This window comes from Oncorhynchus mykiss, chromosome 10, assembly GCF_057628025.1.
Source record: "Oncorhynchus mykiss isolate SJ-2025 chromosome 10, ASM5762802v1, whole genome shotgun sequence".
Lineage (NCBI taxonomy): Eukaryota > Metazoa > Chordata > Actinopteri > Salmoniformes > Salmonidae > Oncorhynchus > Oncorhynchus mykiss.
Genome location: NC_143031.1, coordinates 83,123,434 through 83,147,966, shown reverse-complemented (window position 1 = coordinate 83,147,966; position 24,533 = coordinate 83,123,434). Strand labels below are relative to the sequence as shown.

At 41.2% G+C, this 24,533-nt stretch overlaps 12 non-coding genes across 12 annotated transcripts; all 12 read right to left on the bottom strand.

The window, feature by feature from the left end:
- Window positions 1-1,211: 1,211 nt before the first annotated feature.
- Window positions 1,212-1,375, bottom strand: LOC149980628 (U1 spliceosomal RNA). The gene has a single exon (XR_016484161.1). It is a non-coding gene; the product is annotated as a U1 spliceosomal RNA (small nuclear RNA).
- A 1,767-nt stretch (window positions 1,376-3,142) lies between these two features.
- On the bottom strand, window positions 3,143-3,306 carry LOC149980627 (U1 spliceosomal RNA). Its single transcript, XR_016484159.1, has one exon. It is a non-coding gene; the product is annotated as a U1 spliceosomal RNA (small nuclear RNA).
- Window positions 3,307-5,174: 1,868 nt separating this feature from the next.
- LOC149980626 (U1 spliceosomal RNA) lies at window positions 5,175-5,338 on the bottom strand. The gene has a single exon (XR_016484158.1). It is a non-coding gene; the product is annotated as a U1 spliceosomal RNA (small nuclear RNA).
- A 1,868-nt stretch (window positions 5,339-7,206) lies between these two features.
- Window positions 7,207-7,370, bottom strand: LOC149980625 (U1 spliceosomal RNA). The gene has a single exon (XR_016484157.1). It is a non-coding gene; the product is annotated as a U1 spliceosomal RNA (small nuclear RNA).
- A 1,767-nt stretch (window positions 7,371-9,137) lies between these two features.
- Window positions 9,138-9,301, bottom strand: LOC149980624 (U1 spliceosomal RNA). The gene has a single exon (XR_016484156.1). It is a non-coding gene; the product is annotated as a U1 spliceosomal RNA (small nuclear RNA).
- Window positions 9,302-11,169: 1,868 nt separating this feature from the next.
- On the bottom strand, window positions 11,170-11,333 carry LOC149980623 (U1 spliceosomal RNA). Its single transcript, XR_016484155.1, has one exon. It is a non-coding gene; the product is annotated as a U1 spliceosomal RNA (small nuclear RNA).
- Window positions 11,334-13,403: 2,070 nt separating this feature from the next.
- LOC149980622 (U1 spliceosomal RNA) lies at window positions 13,404-13,567 on the bottom strand. Its single transcript, XR_016484154.1, has one exon. It is a non-coding gene; the product is annotated as a U1 spliceosomal RNA (small nuclear RNA).
- A 1,868-nt stretch (window positions 13,568-15,435) lies between these two features.
- On the bottom strand, window positions 15,436-15,599 carry LOC149980621 (U1 spliceosomal RNA). Its single transcript, XR_016484153.1, has one exon. It is a non-coding gene; the product is annotated as a U1 spliceosomal RNA (small nuclear RNA).
- A 1,868-nt stretch (window positions 15,600-17,467) lies between these two features.
- Window positions 17,468-17,631, bottom strand: LOC149980620 (U1 spliceosomal RNA). The gene has a single exon (XR_016484172.1). It is a non-coding gene; the product is annotated as a U1 spliceosomal RNA (small nuclear RNA).
- Window positions 17,632-19,499: 1,868 nt separating this feature from the next.
- LOC149980619 (U1 spliceosomal RNA) lies at window positions 19,500-19,663 on the bottom strand. Its single transcript, XR_016484152.1, has one exon. It is a non-coding gene; the product is annotated as a U1 spliceosomal RNA (small nuclear RNA).
- A 1,868-nt stretch (window positions 19,664-21,531) lies between these two features.
- Window positions 21,532-21,695, bottom strand: LOC149980618 (U1 spliceosomal RNA). Its single transcript, XR_016484151.1, has one exon. It is a non-coding gene; the product is annotated as a U1 spliceosomal RNA (small nuclear RNA).
- Window positions 21,696-23,563: 1,868 nt separating this feature from the next.
- LOC149980617 (U1 spliceosomal RNA) lies at window positions 23,564-23,727 on the bottom strand. Its single transcript, XR_016484150.1, has one exon. It is a non-coding gene; the product is annotated as a U1 spliceosomal RNA (small nuclear RNA).
- Between the last annotated feature and the right edge of the window lie 806 nt (window positions 23,728-24,533).

Genomic DNA, 24,533 nt, shown 5'->3' with positions numbered 1-24,533 from the left:
CAAGTTCTCATTTACAAACTGCGACCTGGCCAAGATAAAGCACAGCAGTGCGACAAAAACAACAACACAGAGTTACACGTAAACAAACGTAGTCAATAACACAGTAGAACATGAAAATAGAAAGATCTATGTACAGTGACATGGCCATACTCGTATTTGTAATTGTATCTGTAAATTGACAGGATGATACTCGCGATCAGGGTTAAACTGAAGTGTTTTAATATGCCTAAATACATTTTTGGCAGAATACCTCACTACACATTCTCACTGCAAAAAAAAAACCTGCAGAAATGTCTGTGGAATGGATCTGCATCTTAGAACAACAGAATCCATCTTATTGACTGATTTCATCAGGAAATAAGTGGACCAGGGACATGTCTGTGGCATGGTAATGGTTGACCAGGGAAATGTTTGTGGCATTGTAGACCAGGGACATGTCCGTGGAATGGTAATGGTTGACCAGGGAAATGTCTGTTGTCAAGGTAATGGTTGACCAGGGAAATGTCTGTGGAATGGTAATGTTTAACCAGGGAAATGTCTGTTGTCAAGGTAATGGTTGACCAGGGCAATGACTGTGGCATGGTAATGGTTGACCAGGGAAATGTCTGTTGTCATGGTAATGGTTGACCGTGAAATGACTGTGGAATGGTAATGGTTGACCAGGGAAATGTCTGTTGTCATGGTAATGGTTGACCAGGGAAATGTCTGTTTTCATGGTAATGGTTGACCAGGGAAATGTCTGTTGTCATGGTAATGGTTGACCAGGGAAATGTCTGTTTTCATGGTAATAGTTGACCAGGGAAATTTCTGTGGCATTGTAATGGTTGACATGTACTGTGGTCTTAAATTACAAACTCTCCTATAAATTATTTAATATTCTAGCAAATGAAAGACCTCAATCCAGATTACATCATGAGGGCACAAAATGATCCATTCACAAGTAGGCCTTTGCCTTGACATTATCAGGACATGACAGGCATAATCACCAGTGCTACAATAACATATCACACACATCCGGGTTATCAGAAGACAAAATGTATCTCTGAGGCCTTAGTTGACTCATAAACAGACCCTACATTCTATAGCCATTCATCTGATAAGAACATGCAAATGTTGACAAATGTCCTTCTCAACACGAAACTCAATAGAAGAGCGAGTTAAAACGCATCGAATTAATAAATATGTCCCTAAATTATTTTTAACATCAAGATCAGGGGAGAGCGCGAACGCAGTCCCCCACTACCAGAAATTATGCAATCGAGATTTCCACATTTGAGAAATTCGCAGGGGTCAGCACAGCCGGAGTGCAATGGCTGAGCCTCGCCCTGGGTGAACCGCCTTCGTGATCACGGTGTCTCCCTTGCCAGGTAAGTATGAGTTGTACACGTTGGTAGAGGAGTACTCCTTCCAGGACAAAGGTGTTTGACTCACGGTTACCACTTCTACTACTGATAATACCACATCATATTGAACAGGGTTTAATGACGTTTACGAATACAGTTGCGGACAAGGCGAAGAAAAAAGCAATACATTTTGTTTTACTATATTATATCACGGACCGACTATTTTCCCATCAAGCAACACGGTAGAAATTCTAAATACATTGCATTTTTGGTCTAAATGTTGGTCTGGTAACACACAAGTAGGCGATGTACCAAAATGCTGAAATCACATTCGTGCACACAGCCAACCGAAAGACACCATTTATTTCTGGTGTTTTGTAGCGTTCCAGACGTTGTAGGAATAGTTTCATCACGCTTGTTTTCTGCTCTCAGTAAAATATGATTCCACCATCGACCACAGGGTGGCATACGACCCACAGATATGGTGGAGAAACAGTAGCCTACTACTTCATCAACAAGACACGGTAGTAGCTACAATGGGTGGTTTTTAATTAATTGTTTTATTTCACCAGGTAGGCTAGTTAGGAACAAGTTCTCATTTACAAACTGCGACCTGGCCAAGATAAAGCACAGCAGTGCGACAAAAACAACAACACAGAGTTACACGTAAACAAACGTAGTCAATAACACAGTAGAACATGAAAATAGAAAGATCTATGTACAGTGACATGGCCATACTCGTATTTGTAATTGTATCTGTAAATTGACAGGATGATACTCGCGATCAGGGTTAAACTGAAGTGTTTTAATATGCCTAAATACATTTTTGGCAGAATACCTCACTACACATTCTCACTGCAAAAAAAAAACCTGCAGAAATGTCTGTGGAATGGATCTGCATCTTAGAACAACAGAATCCATCTTATTGACTGATTTCATCAGGAAATAAGTGGACCAGGGACATGTCTGTGGCATGGTAATGGTTGACCAGGGAAATGTTTGTGGCATTGTAGACCAGGGACATGTCCGTGGAATGGTAATGGTTGACCAGGGAAATGTCTGTTGTCAAGGTAATGGTTGACCAGGGAAATGTCTGTGGAATGGTAATGTTTAACCAGGGAAATGTCTGTTGTCAAGGTAATGGTTGACCAGGGCAATGACTGTGGCATGGTAATGGTTGACCAGGGAAATGTCTGTTGTCATGGTAATGGTTGACCGTGAAATGACTGTGGAATGGTAATGGTTGACCAGGGAAATGTCTGTTGTCATGGTAATGGTTGACCAGGGAAATGTCTGTTTTCATGGTAATGGTTGACCAGGGAAATGTCTGTTGTCATGGTAATGGTTGACCAGGGAAATGTCTGTTTTCATGGTAATAGTTGACCAGGGAAATTTCTGTGGCATTGTAATGGTTGACATGTACTGTGGTCTTAAATTACAAACTCTCCTATAAATTATTTAATATTCTAGCAAATGAAAGACCTCAATCCAGATTACATCATGAGGGCACAAAATGATCCATTCACAAGTAGGCCTTTGCCTTGACATTATCAGGACATGACAGGCATAATCACCAGTGCTACAATAACATATCACACACATCCGGGTTATCAGAAGACAAAATGTATCTCTGAGGCCTTAGTTGACTCATAAACAGACCCTACATTCTATAGCCATTCATCTGATAAGAACATGCAAATGTTGACAAATGTCCTTCTCAACACGAAACTCAATAGAAGAGCGAGTTAAAACACATCGAATTAATAAATATGTCCCTAAATTATTTTTAACATCAAGATCAGGGGAGAGCGCGAACGCAGTCCCCCACTACCAGAAATTATGCAATCGAGATTTCCACATTTGAGAAATTCGCAGGGGTCAGCACAGCCGGAGTGCAATGGCTGAGCCTCGCCCTGGGTGAACCGCCTTCGTGATCACGGTGTCTCCCTTGCCAGGTAAGTATGAGTTGTACACGTTGGTAGAGGAGTACTCCTTCCAGGACAAAGGTGTTTGACTCACGGTTACCACTTCTACTACTGATAATACCACATCATATTGAACAGGGTTTAATGACGTTTACGAATACAGTTGCGGACAAGGCGAAGAAAAAAGCAATACATTTTGTTTTACTATATTATATCACGGACCGACTATTTTCCCATCAAGCAACACGGTAGAAATTCTAAATACATTGCATTTTTGGTCTAAATGTTGGTCTGGTAACACACAAGTAGGCGATGTACCAAAATGCTGAAATCACATTCGTGCACACAGCCAACCGAAAGACACCATTTATTTCTGGTGTTTTGTAGCGTTCCAGACGTTGTAGGAATAGTTTCATCACGCTTGTTTTCTGCTCTCAGTAAAATATGATTCCACCATCGACCACAGGGTGGCATACGACCCACAGATATGGTGGAGAAACAGTAGCCTACTACTTCATCAACAAGACACGGTAGTAGCTACAATGGGTGGTTTTTAATTAATTGTTTTATTTCACCAGGTAGGCTAGTTAGGAACAAGTTCTCATTTACAAACTGCGACCTGGCCAAGATAAAGCACAGCAGTGCGACAAAAACAACAACACAGAGTTACACGTAAACAAACGTAGTCAATAACACAGTAGAACATGAAAATAGAAAGATCTATGTACAGTGACATGGCCATACTCGTATTTGTAATTGTATCTGTAAATTGACAGGATGATACTCGCGATCAGGGTTAAACTGAAGTGTTTTAATATGCCTAAATACATTTTTGGCAGAATACCTCACTACACATTCTCACTGCAAAAAAAAAACCTGCAGAAATGTCTGTGGAATGGATCTGCATCTTAGAACAACAGAATCCATCTTATTGACTGATTTCATCAGGAAATAAGTGGACCAGGGACATGTCTGTGGCATGGTAATGGTTGACCAGGGAAATGTTTGTGGCATTGTAGACCAGGGACATGTCCGTGGAATGGTAATGGTTGACCAGGGAAATGTCTGTTGTCAAGGTAATGGTTGACCAGGGAAATGTCTGTGGAATGGTAATGTTTAACCAGGGAAATGTCTGTTGTCAAGGTAATGGTTGACCAGGGCAATGACTGTGGCATGGTAATGGTTGACCAGGGAAATGTCTGTTGTCATGGTAATGGTTGACCGTGAAATGACTGTGGAATGGTAATGGTTGACCAGGGAAATGTCTGTTGTCATGGTAATGGTTGACCAGGGAAATGTCTGTTTTCATGGTAATGGTTGACCAGGGAAATGTCTGTTGTCATGGTAATAGTTGACGAGGGAAATGTCTGTTGTCATGGTAATGTTTGACCAGGGACATGACTGTGGCATGGTAATGGTTGACCAGGGAAATGTCTGTTGTCATGGTAATGGTTGACCAGGGAAATGTCTGTTTTCATGGTAATAGTTGACCAGGGAAATTTCTGTGGCATTGTAATGGTTGACATGTACTGTGGTCTTAAATTACAAACTCTCCTATAAATTATTTAATATTCTAGCAAATGAAAGACCTCAATCCAGATTACATCATGAGGGCACAAAATGATCCATTCACAAGTAGGCCTTTGCCTTGACATTATCAGGACATGACAGGCATAATCACCAGTGCTACAATAACATATCACACACATCCGGGTTATCAGAAGACAAAATGTATCTCTGAGGCCTTAGTTGACTCATAAACAGACCCTACATTCTATAGCCATTCATCTGATAAGAACATGCAAATGTTGACAAATGTCCTTCTCAACACGAAACTCAATAGAAGAGCGAGTTAAAACACATCGAATTAATAAATATGTCCCTAAATTATTTTTAACATCAAGATCAGGGGAGAGCGCGAACGCAGTCCCCCACTACCAGAAATTATGCAATCGAGATTTCCACATTTGAGAAATTCGCAGGGGTCAGCACAGCCGGAGTGCAATGGCTGAGCCTCGCCCTGGGTGAACCGCCTTCGTGATCACGGTGTCTCCCTTGCCAGGTAAGTATGAGTTGTACACGTTGGTAGAGGAGTACTCCTTCCAGGACAAAGGTGTTTGACTCACGGTTACCACTTCTACTACTGATAATACCACATCATATTGAACAGGGTTTAATGACGTTTACGAATACAGTTGCGGACAAGGCGAAGAAAAAAGCAATACATTTTGTTTTACTATATTATATCACGGACCGACTATTTTCCCATCAAGCAACACGGTAGAAATTCTAAATACATTGCATTTTTGGTCTAAATGTTGGTCTGGTAACACACAAGTAGGCGATGTACCAAAATGCTGAAATCACATTCGTGCACACAGCCAACCGAAAGACACCATTTATTTCTGGTGTTTTGTAGCGTTCCAGACGTTGTAGGAATAGTTTCATCACGCTTGTTTTCTGCTCTCAGTAAAATATGATTCCACCATCGACCACAGGGTGGCATACGACCCACAGATATGGTGGAGAAACAGTAGCCTACTACTTCATCAACAAGACACGGTAGTAGCTACAATGGGTGGTTTTTAATTAATTGTTTTATTTCACCAGGTAGGCTAGTTAGGAACAAGTTCTCATTTACAAACTGCGACCTGGCCAAGATAAAGCACAGCAGTGCGACAAAAACAACAACACAGAGTTACACGTAAACAAACGTAGTCAATAACACAGTAGAACATGAAAATAGAAAGATCTATGTACAGTGACATGGCCATACTCGTATTTGTAATTGTATCTGTAAATTGACAGGATGATACTCGCGATCAGGGTTAAACTGAAGTGTTTTAATATGCCTAAATACATTTTTGGCAGAATACCTCACTACACATTCTCACTGCAAAAAAAAAACCTGCAGAAATGTCTGTGGAATGGATCTGCATCTTAGAACAACAGAATCCATCTTATTGACTGATTTCATCAGGAAATAAGTGGACCAGGGACATGTCTGTGGCATGGTAATGGTTGACCAGGGAAATGTTTGTGGCATTGTAGACCAGGGACATGTCCGTGGAATGGTAATGGTTGACCAGGGAAATGTCTGTTGTCAAGGTAATGGTTGACCAGGGAAATGTCTGTGGAATGGTAATGTTTAACCAGGGAAATGTCTGTTGTCAAGGTAATGGTTGACCAGGGCAATGACTGTGGCATGGTAATGGTTGACCAGGGAAATGTCTGTTGTCATGGTAATGGTTGACCGTGAAATGACTGTGGAATGGTAATGGTTGACCAGGGAAATGTCTGTTGTCATGGTAATGGTTGACCAGGGAAATGTCTGTTTTCATGGTAATGGTTGACCAGGGAAATGTCTGTTGTCATGGTAATAGTTGACGAGGGAAATGTCTGTTGTCATGGTAATGTTTGACCAGGGACATGACTGTGGCATGGTAATGGTTGACCAGGGAAATGTCTGTTGTCATGGTAATGGTTGACCAGGGAAATGTCTGTTTTCATGGTAATAGTTGACCAGGGAAATTTCTGTGGCATTGTAATGGTTGACATGTACTGTGGTCTTAAATTACAAACTCTCCTATAAATTATTTAATATTCTAGCAAATGAAAGACCTCAATCCAGATTACATCATGAGGGCACAAAATGATCCATTCACAAGTAGGCCTTTGCCTTGACATTATCAGGACATGACAGGCATAATCACCAGTGCTACAATAACATATCACACACATCCGGGTTATCAGAAGACAAAATGTATCTCTGAGGCCTTAGTTGACTCATAAACAGACCCTACATTCTATAGCCATTCATCTGATAAGAACATGCAAATGTTGACAAATGTCCTTCTCAACACGAAACTCAATAGAAGAGCGAGTTAAAACACATCGAATTAATAAATATGTCCCTAAATTATTTTTAACATCAAGATCAGGGGAGAGCGCGAACGCAGTCCCCCACTACCAGAAATTATGCAATCGAGATTTCCACATTTGAGAAATTCGCAGGGGTCAGCACAGCCGGAGTGCAATGGCTGAGCCTCGCCCTGGGTGAACCGCCTTCGTGATCACGGTGTCTCCCTTGCCAGGTAAGTATGAGTTGTACACGTTGGTAGAGGAGTACTCCTTCCAGGACAAAGGTGTTTGACTCACGGTTACCACTTCTACTACTGATAATACCACATCATATTGAACAGGGTTTAATGACGTTTACGAATACAGTTGCGGACAAGGCGAAGAAAAAAGCAATACATTTTGTTTTACTATATTATATCACGGACCGACTATTTTCCCATCAAGCAACACGGTAGAAATTCTAAATACATTGCATTTTTGGTCTAAATGTTGGTCTGGTAACACACAAGTAGGCGATGTACCAAAATGCTGAAATCACATTCGTGCACACAGCCAACCGAAAGACACCATTTATTTCTGGTGTTTTGTAGCGTTCCAGACGTTGTAGGAATAGTTTCATCACGCTTGTTTTCTGCTCTCAGTAAAATATGATTCCACCATCGACCACAGGGTGGCATACGACCCACAGATATGGTGGAGAAACAGTAGCCTACTACTTCATCAACAAGACACGGTAGTAGCTACAATGGGTGGTTTTTAATTAATTGTTTTATTTCACCAGGTAGGCTAGTTAGGAACAAGTTCTCATTTACAAACTGCGACCTGGCCAAGATAAAGCACAGCAGTGCGACAAAAACAACAACACAGAGTTACACGTAAACAAACGTAGTCAATAACACAGTAGAACATGAAAATAGAAAGATCTATGTACAGTGACATGGCCATACTCGTATTTGTAATTGTATCTGTAAATTGACAGGATGATACTCGCGATCAGGGTTAAACTGAAGTGTTTTAATATGCCTAAATACATTTTTGGCAGAATACCTCACTACACATTCTCACTGCAAAAAAAAAACCTGCAGAAATGTCTGTGGAATGGATCTGCATCTTAGAACAACAGAATCCATCTTATTGACTGATTTCATCAGGAAATAAGTGGACCAGGGACATGTCTGTGGCATGGTAATGGTTGACCAGGGAAATGTTTGTGGCATTGTAGACCAGGGACATGTCCGTGGAATGGTAATGGTTGACCAGGGAAATGTCTGTTGTCAAGGTAATGGTTGACCAGGGAAATGTCTGTGGAATGGTAATGTTTAACCAGGGAAATGTCTGTTGTCAAGGTAATGGTTGACCAGGGCAATGACTGTGGCATGGTAATGGTTGACCAGGGAAATGTCTGTTGTCATGGTAATGGTTGACCGTGAAATGACTGTGGAATGGTAATGGTTGACCAGGGAAATGTCTGTTGTCATGGTAATGGTTGACCAGGGAAATGTCTGTTTTCATGGTAATGGTTGACCAGGGAAATGTCTGTTGTCATGGTAATGGTTGACCAGGGAAATGTCTGTTTTCATGGTAATAGTTGACCAGGGAAATTTCTGTGGCATTGTAATGGTTGACATGTACTGTGGTCTTAAATTACAAACTCTCCTATAAATTATTTAATATTCTAGCAAATGAAAGACCTCAATCCAGATTACATCATGAGGGCACAAAATGATCCATTCACAAGTAGGCCTTTGCCTTGACATTATCAGGACATGACAGGCATAATCACCAGTGCTACAATAACATATCACACACATCCGGGTTATCAGAAGACAAAATGTATCTCTGAGGCCTTAGTTGACTCATAAACAGACCCTACATTCTATAGCCATTCATCTGATAAGAACATGCAAATGTTGACAAATGTCCTTCTCAACACGAAACTCAATAGAAGAGCGAGTTAAAACACATCGAATTAATAAATATGTCCCTAAATTATTTTTAACATCAAGATCAGGGGAGAGCGCGAACGCAGTCCCCCACTACCAGAAATTATGCAATCGAGATTTCCACATTTGAGAAATTCGCAGGGGTCAGCACAGCCGGAGTGCAATGGCTGAGCCTCGCCCTGGGTGAACCGCCTTCGTGATCACGGTGTCTCCCTTGCCAGGTAAGTATGAGTTGTACACGTTGGTAGAGGAGTACTCCTTCCAGGACAAAGGTGTTTGACTCACGGTTACCACTTCTACTACTGATAATACCACATCATATTGAACAGGGTTTAATGACGTTTACGAATACAGTTGCGGACAAGGCGAAGAAAAAAGCAATACATTTTGTTTTACTATATTATATCACGGACCGACTATTTTCCCATCAAGCAACACGGTAGAAATTCTAAATACATTGCATTTTTGGTCTAAATGTTGGTCTGGTAACACACAAGTAGGCGATGTACCAAAATGCTGAAATCACATTCGTGCACACAGCCAACCGAAAGACACCATTTATTTCTGGTGTTTTGTAGCGTTCCAGACGTTGTAGGAATAGTTTCATCACGCTTGTTTTCTGCTCTCAGTAAAATATGATTCCACCATCGACCACAGGGTGGCATACGACCCACAGATATGGTGGAGAAACAGTAGCCTACTACTTCATCAACAAGACACGGTAGTAGCTACAATGGGTGGTTTTTAATTAATTGTTTTATTTCACCAGGTAGGCTAGTTAGGAACAAGTTCTCATTTACAAACTGCGACCTGGCCAAGATAAAGCACAGCAGTGCGACAAAAACAACAACACAGAGTTACACGTAAACAAACGTAGTCAATAACACAGTAGAACATGAAAATAGAAAGATCTATGTACAGTGACATGGCCATACTCGTATTTGTAATTGTATCTGTAAATTGACAGGATGATACTCGCGATCAGGGTTAAACTGAAGTGTTTTAATATGCCTAAATACATTTTTGGCAGAATACCTCACTACACATTCTCACTGCAAAAAAAAAACCTGCAGAAATGTCTGTGGAATGGATCTGCATCTTAGAACAACAGAATCCATCTTATTGACTGATTTCATCAGGAAATAAGTGGACCAGGGACATGTCTGTGGCATGGTAATGGTTGACCAGGGAAATGTTTGTGGCATTGTAGACCAGGGACATGTCCGTGGAATGGTAATGGTTGACCAGGGAAATGTCTGTTGTCAAGGTAATGGTTGACCAGGGAAATGTCTGTGGAATGGTAATGTTTAACCAGGGAAATGTCTGTTGTCAAGGTAATGGTTGACCAGGGCAATGACTGTGGCATGGTAATGGTTGACCAGGGAAATGTCTGTTGTCATGGTAATGGTTGACCGTGAAATGACTGTGGAATGGTAATGGTTGACCAGGGAAATGTCTGTTGTCATGGTAATGGTTGACCAGGGAAATGTCTGTTTTCATGGTAATGGTTGACCAGGGAAATGTCTGTTGTCATGGTAATAGTTGACGAGGGAAATGTCTGTTGTCATGGTAATGTTTGACCAGGGACATGACTGTGGCATGGTAATGGTTGACCAGGGAAATGTCCGTTGTCATGGTAATGGTTGACCAGGGAAATGTCTGTTTTCATGGTAATAGTTGACCAGGGAAATTTCTGTGGCATTGTAATGGTTGACATGTACTGTGGTCTTAAATTACAAACTCTCCTATAAATTATTTAATATTCTAGCAAATGAAAGACCTCAATCCAGATTACATCATGAGGGCACAAAATGATCCATTCACAAGTAGGCCTTTGCCTTGACATTATCAGGACATGACAGGCATAATCACCAGTGCTACAATAACATATCACACACATCCGGGTTATCAGAAGACAAAATGTATCTCTGAGGCCTTAGTTGACTCATAAACAGACCCTACATTCTATAGCCATTCATCTGATAAGAACATGCAAATGTTGACAAATGTCCTTCTCAACACGAAACTCAATAGAAGAGCGAGTTAAAACACATCGAATTAATAAATATGTCCCTAAATTATTTTTAACATCAAGATCAGGGGAGAGCGCGAACGCAGTCCCCCACTACCAGAAATTATGCAATCGAGATTTCCACATTTGAGAAATTCGCAGGGGTCAGCACAGCCGGAGTGCAATGGCTGAGCCTCGCCCTGGGTGAACCGCCTTCGTGATCACGGTGTCTCCCTTGCCAGGTAAGTATGAGTTGTACACGTTGGTAGAGGAGTACTCCTTCCAGGACAAAGGTGTTTGACTCACGGTTACCACTTCTACTACTGATAATACCACATCATATTGAACAGGGTTTAATGACGTTTACGAATACAGTTGCGGACAAGGCGAAGAAAAAAGCAATACATTTTGTTTTACTATATTATATCACGGACCGACTATTTTCCCATCAAGCAACACGGTAGAAATTCTAAATACATTGCATTTTTGGTCTAAATGTTGGTCTGGTAACACACAAGTAGGCGATGTACCAAAATGCTGAAATCACATTCGTGCACACAGCCAACCGAAAGACACCATTTATTTCTGGTGTTTTGTAGCGTTCCAGACGTTGTAGGAATAGTTTCATCACGCTTGTTTTCTGCTCTCAGTAAAATATGATTCCACCATCGACCACAGGGTGGCATACGACCCACAGATATGGTGGAGAAACAGTAGCCTACTACTTCATCAACAAGACACGGTAGTAGCTACAATGGGTGGTTTTTAATTAATTGTTTTATTTCACCAGGTAGGCTAGTTAGGAACAAGTTCTCATTTACAAACTGCGACCTGGCCAAGATAAAGCACAGCAGTGCGACAAAAACAACAACACAGAGTTACACGTAAACAAACGTAGTCAATAACACAGTAGAACATGAAAATAGAAAGATCTATGTACAGTGACATGGCCATACTCGTATTTGTAATTGTATCTGTAAATTGACAGGATGATACTCGCGATCAGGGTTAAACTGAAGTGTTTTAATATGCCTAAATACATTTTTGGCAGAATACCTCACTACACATTCTCACTGCAAAAAAAAAACCTGCAGAAATGTCTGTGGAATGGATCTGCATCTTAGAACAACAGAATCCATCTTATTGACTGATTTCATCAGGAAATAAGTGGACCAGGGACATGTCTGTGGCATGGTAATGGTTGACCAGGGAAATGTTTGTGGCATTGTAGACCAGGGACATGTCCGTGGAATGGTAATGGTTGACCAGGGAAATGTCTGTTGTCAAGGTAATGGTTGACCAGGGAAATGTCTGTGGAATGGTAATGTTTAACCAGGGAAATGTCTGTTGTCAAGGTAATGGTTGACCAGGGCAATGACTGTGGCATGGTAATGGTTGACCAGGGAAATGTCTGTTGTCATGGTAATGGTTGACCGTGAAATGACTGTGGAATGGTAATGGTTGACCAGGGAAATGTCTGTTGTCATGGTAATGGTTGACCAGGGAAATGTCTGTTTTCATGGTAATGGTTGACCAGGGAAATGTCTGTTGTCATGGTAATAGTTGACGAGGGAAATGTCTGTTGTCATGGTAATGGTTGACCAGGGAAATGTCTGTTGTCATGGTAATGGTTGACCGTGAAATGACTGTGGAATGGTAATGGTTGACCAGGGAAATGTCTGTTGTCATGGTAATGGTTGACCAGGGAAATGTCTGTTTTCATGGTAATGGTTGACCAGGGAAATGTCTGTTGTCATGGTAATAGTTGACGAGGGAAATGTCTGTTGTCATGGTAATGTTTGACCAGGGACATGACTGTGGCATGGTAATGGTTGACCAGGGAAATGTCCGTTGTCATGGTAATGGTTGACCAGGGAAATGTCTGTTTTCATGGTAATAGTTGACCAGGGAAATTTCTGTGGCATTGTAATGGTTGACATGTACTGTGGTCTTAAATTACAAACTCTCCTATAAATTATTTAATATTCTAGCAAATGAAAGACCTCAATCCAGATTACATCATGAGGGCACAAAATGATCCATTCACAAGTAGGCCTTTGCCTTGACATTATCAGGACATGACAGGCATAATCACCAGTGCTACAATAACATATCACACACATCCGGGTTATCAGAAGACAAAATGTATCTCTGAGGCCTTAGTTGACTCATAAACAGACCCTACATTCTATAGCCATTCATCTGATAAGAACATGCAAATGTTGACAAATGTCCTTCTCAACACGAAACTCAATAGAAGAGCGAGTTAAAACACATCGAATTAATAAATATGTCCCTAAATTATTTTTAACATCAAGATCAGGGGAGAGCGCGAACGCAGTCCCCCACTACCAGAAATTATGCAATCGAGATTTCCACATTTGAGAAATTCGCAGGGGTCAGCACAGCCGGAGTGCAATGGCTGAGCCTCGCCCTGGGTGAACCGCCTTCGTGATCACGGTGTCTCCCTTGCCAGGTAAGTATGAGTTGTACACGTTGGTAGAGGAGTACTCCTTCCAGGACAAAGGTGTTTGACTCACGGTTACCACTTCTACTACTGATAATACCACATCATATTGAACAGGGTTTAATGACGTTTACGAATACAGTTGCGGACAAGGCGAAGAAAAAAGCAATACATTTTGTTTTACTATATTATATCACGGACCGACTATTTTCCCATCAAGCAACACGGTAGAAATTCTAAATACATTGCATTTTTGGTCTAAATGTTGGTCTGGTAACACACAAGTAGGCGATGTACCAAAATGCTGAAATCACATTCGTGCACACAGCCAACCGAAAGACACCATTTATTTCTGGTGTTTTGTAGCGTTCCAGACGTTGTAGGAATAGTTTCATCACGCTTGTTTTCTGCTCTCAGTAAAATATGATTCCACCATCGACCACAGGGTGGCATACGACCCACAGATATGGTGGAGAAACAGTAGCCTACTACTTCATCAACAAGACACGGTAGTAGCTACAATGGGTGGTTTTTAATTAATTGTTTTATTTCACCAGGTAGGCTAGTTAGGAACAAGTTCTCATTTACAAACTGCGACCTGGCCAAGATAAAGCACAGCAGTGCGACAAAAACAACAACACAGAGTTACACGTAAACAAACGTAGTCAATAACACAGTAGAACATGAAAATAGAAAGATCTATGTACAGTGACATGGCCATACTCGTATTTGTAATTGTATCTGTAAATTGACAGGATGATACTCGCGATCAGGGTTAAACTGAAGTGTTTTAATATGCCTAAATACATTTTTGGCAGAATACCTCACTACACATTCTCACTGCAAAAAAAAAACCTGCAGAAATGTCTGTGGAATGGATCTGCATCTTAGAACAACAGAATCCATCTTATTGACTGATTTCATCAGGAAATAAGTGGACCAGGGACATGTCTGTGGCATGGTAATGGTTGACCAGGGAAATGTTTGTGGCATTGTAGACCAGGGACATGTCCGTGGAATGGTAATGGTTGACCAGGGAAATGTCTGTTGTCAAGGTAATGGTTGACCAGGGAAATGTCTGTGGAATGGTAATGTTTAACCAGGGAAATGTCTGTTGTCAAGGTAATGGTTGACCAGGGCAATGACTGTGGCATGGTAATGGTTGACCAGGGAAATGTCTGTTGTCATGGTAATGGTTGACCGTGAAATGACTGTGGAATGGTAATGGTTGACCAGGGAAATGTCTGTTGTCATGGTAATGGTTGACCAGGGAAATGTCTGTTTTCATGGTAATGGTTGACCAGGGAAATGTCTGTTGTCATGGTAATAGTTGACGAGGGAAATGTCTGTTGTCATGGTAATGTTTGACCAGGGACATGACTGTGGCATGGTAATGGTTGACCAGGGAAATGTCCGTTGTCATGGTAATGGTTGACCAGGGAAATGTCTGTTTTCATGGTAATAGTTGACCAGGGAAATTTCTGTGGCATTGTAATGGTTGACATGTACTGTGGTCTTAAATTACAAACTCTCCTATAAATTATTTAATATTCTAGCAAATGAAAGACCTCAATCCAGATTACATCATGAGGGCACAAAATGATCCATTCACAAGTAGGCCTTTGCCTTGACATTATCAGGACATGACAGGCATAATCACCAGTGCTACAATAACATATCACACACATCCGGGTTATCAGAAGACAAAATGTATCTCTGAGGCCTTAGTTGACTCATAAACAGACCCTACATTCTATAGCCATTCATCTGATAAGAACATGCAAATGTTGACAAATGTCCTTCTCAACACGAAACTCAATAGAAGAGCGAGTTAAAACACATCGAATTAATAAATATGTCCCTAAATTATTTTTAACATCAAGATCAGGGGAGAGCGCGAACGCAGTCCCCCACTACCAGAAATTATGCAATCGAGATTTCCACATTTGAGAAATTCGCAGGGGTCAGCACAGCCGGAGTGCAATGGCTGAGCCTCGCCCTGGGTGAACCGCCTTCGTGATCACGGTGTCTCCCTTGCCAGGTAAGTATGAGTTGTACACGTTGGTAGAGGAGTACTCCTTCCAGGACAAAGGTGTTTGACTCACGGTTACCACTTCTACTACTGATAATACCACATCATATTGAACAGGGTTTAATGACGTTTACGAATACAGTTGCGGACAAGGCGAAGAAAAAAGCAATACATTTTGTTTTACTATATTATATCACGGACCGACTATTTTCCCATCAAGCAACACGGTAGAAATTCTAAATACATTGCATTTTTGGTCTAAATGTTGGTCTGGTAACACACAAGTAGGCGATGTACCAAAATGCTGAAATCACATTCGTGCACACAGCCAACCGAAAGACACCATTTATTTCTGGTGTTTTGTAGCGTTCCAGACGTTGTAGGAATAGTTTCATCACGCTTGTTTTCTGCTCTCAGTAAAATATGATTCCACCATCGACCACAGGGTGGCATACGACCCACAGATATGGTGGAGAAACAGTAGCCTACTACTTCATCAACAAGACACGGTAGTAGCTACAATGGGTGGTTTTTAATTAATTGTTTTATTTCACCAGGTAGGCTAGTTAGGAACAAGTTCTCATTTACAAACTGCGACCTGGCCAAGATAAAGCACAGCAGTGCGACAAAAACAACAACACAGAGTTACACGTAAACAAACGTAGTCAATAACACAGTAGAACATGAAAATAGAAAGATCTATGTACAGTGACATGGCCATACTCGTATTTGTAATTGTATCTGTAAATTGACAGGATGATACTCGCGATCAGGGTTAAACTGAAGTGTTTTAATATGCCTAAATACATTTTTGGCAGAATACCTCACTACACATTCTCACTGCAAAAAAAAAACCTGCAGAAATGTCTGTGGAATGGATCTGCATCTTAGAACAACAGAATCCATCTTATTGACTGATTTCATCAGGAAATAAGTGGACCAGGGACATGTCTGTGGCATGGTAATGGTTGACCAGGGAAATGTTTGTGGCATTGTAGACCAGGGACATGTCCGTGGAATGGTAATGGTTGACCAGGGAAATGTCTGTTGTCAAGGTAATGGTTGACCAGGGAAATGTCTGTGGAATGGTAATGTTTAACCAGGGAAATGTCTGTTGTCAAGGTAATGGTTGACCAGGGCAATGACTGTGGCATGGTAATGGTTGACCAGGGAAATGTCTGTTGTCATGGTAATGGTTGACCGTGAAATGACTGTGGAATGGTAATGGTTGACCAGGGAAATGTCTGTTGTCATGGTAATGGTTGACCAGGGAAATGTCTGTTTTCATGGTAATGGTTGACCAGGGAAATGTCTGTTGTCATGGTAATAGTTGACGAGGGAAATGTCTGTTGTCATGGTAATGTTTGACCAGGGACATGACTGTGGCATGGTAATGGTTGACCAGGGAAATGTCCGTTGTCATGGTAATGGTTGACCAGGGAAATGTCTGTTTTCATGGTAATAGTTGACCAGGGAAATTTCTGTGGCATTGTAATGGTTGACATGTACTGTGGTCTTAAATTACAAACTCTCCTATAAATTATTTAATATTCTAGCAAATGAAAGACCTCAATCCAGATTACATCATGAGGGCACAAAATGATCCATTCACAAGTAGGCCTTTGCCTTGACATTATCAGGACATGACAGGCATAATCACCAGTGCTACAATAACATATCACACACATCCGGGTTATCAGAAGACAAAATGTATCTCTGAGGCCTTAGTTGACTCATAAACAGACCCTACATTCTATAGCCATTCATCTGATAAGAACATGCAAATGTTGACAAATGTCCTTCTCAACACGAAACTCAATAGAAGAGCGAGTTAAAACACATCGAATTAATAAATATGTCCCTAAATTATTTTTAACATCAAGATCAGGGGAGAGCGCGAACGCAGTCCCCCACTACCAGAAATTGTGCAATCGAGATTTCCACATTTGAGAAATTCGCAGGGGTCAGCACAGCCGGAGTGCAATGGCTGAGCCTCGCCCTGGGTGAACCGCCTTCGTGATCACGGTGTCTCCCTTGCCAGGTAAGTATGAGTTGTACACGTTGGTAGAGGAGTACTCCTTCCAGGACAAAGGTGTTTGACTCACGGTTACCACTTCTACTACTGATAATACCACATCATATTGAACAGGGTTTAATGACGTTTACGAATACAGTTGCGGACAAGGCGAAGAAAAAAGCAATACATTTTGTTTTACTATATTATATCACGGACCGACTATTTTCCCATCAAGCAACACGGTAGAAATTCTAAATACATTGCATTTTTGGTCTAAATGTTGGTCTGGTAACACACAAGTAGGCGATGTACCAAAATGCTGAAATCACATTCGTGCACACAGCCAACCGAAAGACACCATTTATTTCTGGTGTTTTGTAGCGTTCCAGACGTTGTAGGAATAGTTTCATCACGCTTGTTTTCTGCTCTCAGTAAAATATGATTCCACCATCGACCACAGGGTGGCATACGACCCACAGATATGGTGGAGAAACAGTAGCCTACTACTTCATCAACAAGACACGGTAGTAGCTACAATGGGTGGTTTTTAATTAATTGTTTTATTTCACCAGGTAGGCTAGTTAGGAACAAGTTCTCATTTACAAACTGCGACCTGGCCAAGATAAAGCACAGCAGTGCGACAAAAACAACAACACAGAGTTACACGTAAACAAACGTAGTCAATAACACAGTAGAACATGAAAATAGAAAGATCTATGTACAGTGACATGGCCATACTCGTATTTGTAATTGTATCTGTAAATTGACAGGATGATACTCGCGATCAGGGTTAAACTGAAGTGTTTTAATATGCCTAAATACATTTTTGGCAGAATACCTCACTACACATTCTCACTGCAAAAAAAAAACCTGCAGAAATGTCTGTGGAATGGATCTGCATCTTAGAACAACAGAATCCATCTTATTGACTGATTTCATCAGGAAATAAGTGGACCAGGGACATGTCTGTGGCATGGTAATGGTTGACCAGGGAAATGTTTGTGGCATTGTAGACCAGGGACATGTCCGTGGAATGGTAATGGTTGACCAGGGAAATGTCTGTTGTCAAGGTAATGGTTGACCAGGGAAATGTCTGTGGAATGGTAATGTTTAACCAGGGAAATGTCTGTTGTCAAGGTAATGGTTGACCAGGGCAATGACTGTGGCATGGTAATGGTTGACCAGGGAAATGTCTGTTGTCATGGTAATGGTTGACCGTGAAATGACTGTGGAATGGTAATGGTTGACCAGGGAAATGTCTGTTGTCATGGTAATGGTTGACCAGGGAAATGTCTGTTTTCATGGTAATGGTTGACCAGGGAAATGTCTGTTGTCATGGTAATAGTTGACGAGGGAAATGTCTGTTGTCATGGTAATGTTTGACCAGGGACATGACTGTGGCATGGTAATGGTTGACCAGGGAAATGTCCGTTGTCATGGTAATGGTTGACCAGGGAAATGTCTGTTTTCATGGTAATAGTTGACCAGGGAAATTTCTGTGGCATTGTAATGGTTGACATGTACTGTGGTCTTAAATTACAAACTCTCCTATAAATTATTTAATATTCTAGCAAATGAAAGACCTCAATCCAGATTACATCATGAGGGCACAAAATGATCCATTCACAAGTAGGCCTTTGCCTTGACATTATCAGGACATGACAGGCATAATCACCAGTGCTACAATAACATATCACACACATCCGGGTTATCAGAAGACAAAATGTATCTCTGAGGCCTTAGTTGACTCATAAACAGACCCTACATTCTATAGCCATTCATCTGATAAGAACATGCAAATGTTGACAAATGTCCTTCTCAACACGAAACTCAATAGAAGAGCGAGTTAAAACACATCGAATTAATAAATATGTCCCTAAATTATTTTTAACATCAAGATCAGGGGAGAGCGCGAACGCAGTCCCCCACTACCAGAAATTATGCAATCGAGATTTCCACATTTGAGAAATTCGCAGGGGTCAGCACAGCCGGAGTGCAATGGCTGAGCCTCGCCCTGGGTGAACCGCCTTCGTGATCACGGTGTCTCCCTTGCCAGGTAAGTATGAGTTGTACACGTTGGTAGAGGAGTACTCCTTCCAGGACAAAGGTGTTTGACTCACGGTTACCACTTCTACTACTGATAATACCACATCATATTGAACAGGGTTTAATGACGTTTACGAATACAGTTGCGGACAAGGCGAAGAAAAAAGCAATACATTTTGTTTTACTATATTATATCACGGACCGACTATTTTCCCATCAAGCAACACGGTAGAAATTCTAAATACATTGCATTTTTGGTCTAAATGTTGGTCTGGTAACACACAAGTAGGCGATGTACCAAAATGCTGAAATCACATTCGTGCACACAGCCAACCGAAAGACACCATTTATTTCTGGTGTTTTGTAGCGTTCCAGACGTTGTAGGAATAGTTTCATCACGCTTGTTTTCTGCTCTCAGTAAAATATGATTCCACCATCGACCACAGGGTGGCATACGACCCACAGATATGGTGGAGAAACAGTAGCCTACTACTTCATCAACAAGACACGGTAGTAGCTACAATGGGTGGTTTTTAATTAATTGTTTTATTTCACCAGGTAGGCTAGTTAGGAACAAGTTCTCATTTACAAACTGCGACCTGGCCAAGATAAAGCACAGCAGTGCGACAAAAACAACAACACAGAGTTACACGTAAACAAACGTAGTCAATAACACAGTAGAACATGAAAATAGAAAGATCTATGTACAGTGACATGGCCATACTCGTATTTGTAATTGTATCTGTAAATTGACAGGATGATACTCGCGATCAGGGTTAAACTGAAGTGTTTTAATATGCCTAAATACATTTTTGGCAGAATACCTCACTACACATTCTCACTGCAAAAAAAAAACCTGCAGAAATGTCTGTGGAATGGATCTGCATCTTAGAACAACAGAATCCATCTTATTGACTGATTTCATCAGGAAATAAGTGGACCAGGGACATGTCTGTGGCATGGTAATGGTTGACCAGGGAAATGTTTGTGGCATTGTAGACCAGGGACATGTCCGTGGAATGGTAATGGTTGACCAGGGAAATGTCTGTTGTCAAGGTAATGGTTGACCAGGGAAATGTCTGTGGAATGGTAATGTTTAACCAGGGAAATGTCTGTTGTCAAGGTAATGGTTGACCAGGGCAATGACTGTGGCATGGTAATGGTTGACCAGGGAAATGTCTGTTGTCATGGTAATGGTTGACCGTGAAATGACTGTGGAATGGTAATGGTTGACCAGGGAAATGTCTGTTGTCATGGTAATGGTTGACCAGGGAAATGTCTGTTTTCATGGTAATGGTTGACCAGGGAAATGTCTGTTGTCATGGTAATAGTTGACGAGGGAAATGTCTGTTGTCATGGTAATGTTTGACCAGGGACATGACTGTGGCATGGTAATGGTTGACCAGGGAAATGTCCGTTGTCATGGTAATGGTTGACCAGGGAAATGTCTGTTTTCATGGTAATAGTTGACCAGGGAAATTTCTGTGGCATTGTAATGGTTGACATGTACTGTGGTCTTAAATTACAAACTCTCCTATAAATTATTTAATATTCTAGCAAATGAAAGACCTCAATCCAGATTACATCATGAGGGCACAAAATGATCCATTCACAAGTAGGCCTTTGCCTTGACATTATCAGGACATGACAGGCATAATCACCAGTGCTACAATAACATATCACACACATCCGGGTTATCAGAAGACAAAATGTATCTCTGAGGCCTTAGTTGACTCATAAACAGACCCTACATTCTATAGCCATTCATCTGATAAGAACATGCAAATGTTGACAAATGTCCTTCTCAACACGAAACTCAATAGAAGAGCGAGTTAAAACACATCGAATTAATAAATATGTCCCTAAATTATTTTTAACATCAAGATCAGGGGAGAGCGCGAACGCAGTCCCCCACTACCAGAAATTATGCAATCGAGATTTCCACATTTGAGAAATTCGCAGGGGTCAGCACAGCCGGAGTGCAATGGCTGAGCCTCGCCCTGGGTGAACCGCCTTCGTGATCACGGTGTCTCCCTTGCCAGGTAAGTATGAGTTGTACACGTTGGTAGAGGAGTACTCCTTCCAGGACAAAGGTGTTTGACTCACGGTTACCACTTCTACTACTGATAATACCACATCATATTGAACAGGGTTTAATGACGTTTACGAATACAGTTGCGGACAAGGCGAAGAAAAAAGCAATACATTTTGTTTTACTATATTATATCACGGACCGACTATTTTCCCATCAAGCAACACGGTAGAAATTCTAAATACATTGCATTTTTGGTCTAAATGTTGGTCTGGTAACACACAAGTAGGCGATGTACCAAAATGCTGAAATCACATTCGTGCACACAGCCAACCGAAAGACACCATTTATTTCTGGTGTTTTGTAGCGTTCCAGACGTTGTAGGAATAGTTTCATCACGCTTGTTTTCTGCTCTCAGTAAAATATGATTCCACCATCGACCACAGGGTGGCATACGACCCACAGATATGGTGGAGAAACAGTAGCCTACTACTTCATCAACAAGACACGGTAGTAGCTACAATGGGTGGTTTTTAATTAATTGTTTTATTTCACCAGGTAGGCTAGTTAGGAACAAGTTCTCATTTACAAACTGCGACCTGGCCAAGATAAAGCACAGCAGTGCGACAAAAACAACAACACAGAGTTACACGTAAACAAACGTAGTCAATAACACAGTAGAACATGAAAATAGAAAGATCTATGTACAGTGACATGGCCATACTCGTATTTGTAATTGTATCTGTAAATTGACAGGATGATACTCGCGATCAGGGTTAAACTGAAGTGTTTTAATATGCCTAAATACATTTTTGGCAGAATACCTCACTACACATTCTCACTGCAAAAAAAAAACCTGCAGAAATGTCTGTGGAATGGATCTGCATCTTAGAACAACAGAATCCATCTTATTGACTGATTTCATCAGGAAATAAGTGGACCAGGGACATGTCTGTGGCATGGTAATGGTTGACCAGGGAAATGTTTGTGGCATTGTAGACCAGGGACATGTCCGTGGAATGGTAATGGTTGACCAGGGAAATGTCTGTTGTCAAGGTAATGGTTGACCAGGGAAATGTCTGTGGAATGGTAATGTTTAACCAGGGAAATGTCTGTTGTCAAGGTAATGGTTGACCAGGGCAATGACTGTGGCATGGTAATGGTTGACCAGGGAAATGTCTGTTGTCATGGTAATGGTTGACCGTGAAATGACTGTGGAATGGTAATGGTTGACCAGGGAAATGTCTGTTGTCATGGTAATGGTTGACCAGGGAAATGTCTGTTTTCATGGTAATGGTTGACCAGGGAAATGTCTGTTGTCATGGTAATAGTTGACGAGGGAAATGTCTGTTGTCATGGTAATGTTTGACCAGGGACATGACTGTGGCATGGTAATGGTTGACCAGGGAAATGTCCGTTGTCATGGTAATGGTTGACCAGGGAAATGTCTGTTTTCATGGTAATAGTTGACCAGGGAAATTTCTGTGGCATTGTAATGGTTGACATGTACTGTGGTCTTAAATTACAAACTCTCCTATAAATTATTTAATATTCTAGCAAATGAAAGACCTCAATCCAGATTACATCATGAGGGCACAAAATGATCCATTCACAAGTAGGCCTTTGCCTTGACATTATCAGGACATGACAGGCATAATCACCAGTGCTACAATAACATATCACACACATCCGGGTTATCAGAAGACAAAATGTATCTCTGAGGCCTTAGTTGACTCATAAACAGACCCTACATTCTATAGCCATTCATCTGATAAGAACATGCAAATGTTGACAAATGTCCTTCTCAACACGAAACTCAATAGAAGAGCGAGTTAAAACACATCGAATTAATAAATATGTCCCTAAATTATTTTTAACATCAAGATCAGGGGAGAGCGCGAACGCAGTCCCCCACTACCAGAAATTATGCAATCGAGATTTCCACATTTGAGAAATTCGCAGGGGTCAGCACAGCCGGAGTGCAATGGCTGAGCCTCGCCCTGGGTGAACCGCCTTCGTGATCACGGTGTCTCCCTTGCCAGGTAAGTATGAGTTGTACACGTTGGTAGAGGAGTACTCCTTCCAGGACAAAGGTGTTTGACTCACGGTTACCACTTCTACTACTGATAATACCACATCATATTGAACAGGGTTTAATGACGTTTACGAATACAGTTGCGGACAAGGCGAAGAAAAAAGCAATACATTTTGTTTTACTATATTATATCACGGACCGACTATTTTCCCATCAAGCAACACGGTAGAAATTCTAAATACATTGCATTTTTGGTCTAAATGTTGGTCTGGTAACACACAAGTAGGCGATGTACCAAAATGCTGAAATCACATTCGTGCACACAGCCAACCGAAAGACACCATTTATTTCTGGTGTTTTGTAGCGTTCCAGACGTTGTAGGAATAGTTTCATCACGCTTGTTTTCTGCTCTCAGTAAAATATGATTCCACCATCGACCACAGGGTGGCATACGACCCACAGATATGGTGGAGAAACAGTAGCCTACTACTTCATCAACAAGACACGGTAGTAGCTACAATGGGTGGTTTTTAATTAATTGTTTTATTTCACCAGGTAGGCTAGTTAGGAACAAGTTCTCATTTACAAACTGCGACCTGGCCAAGATAAAGCACAGCAGTGCGACAAAAACAACAACACAGAGTTACACGTAAACAAACGTAGTCAATAACACAGTAGAACATGAAAATAGAAAGATCTATGTACAGTGACATGGCCATACTCGTATTTGTAATTGTATCTGTAAATTGACAGGATGATACTCGCGATCAGGGTTAAACTGAAGTGTTTTAATATGCCTAAATACATTTTTGGCAGAATAC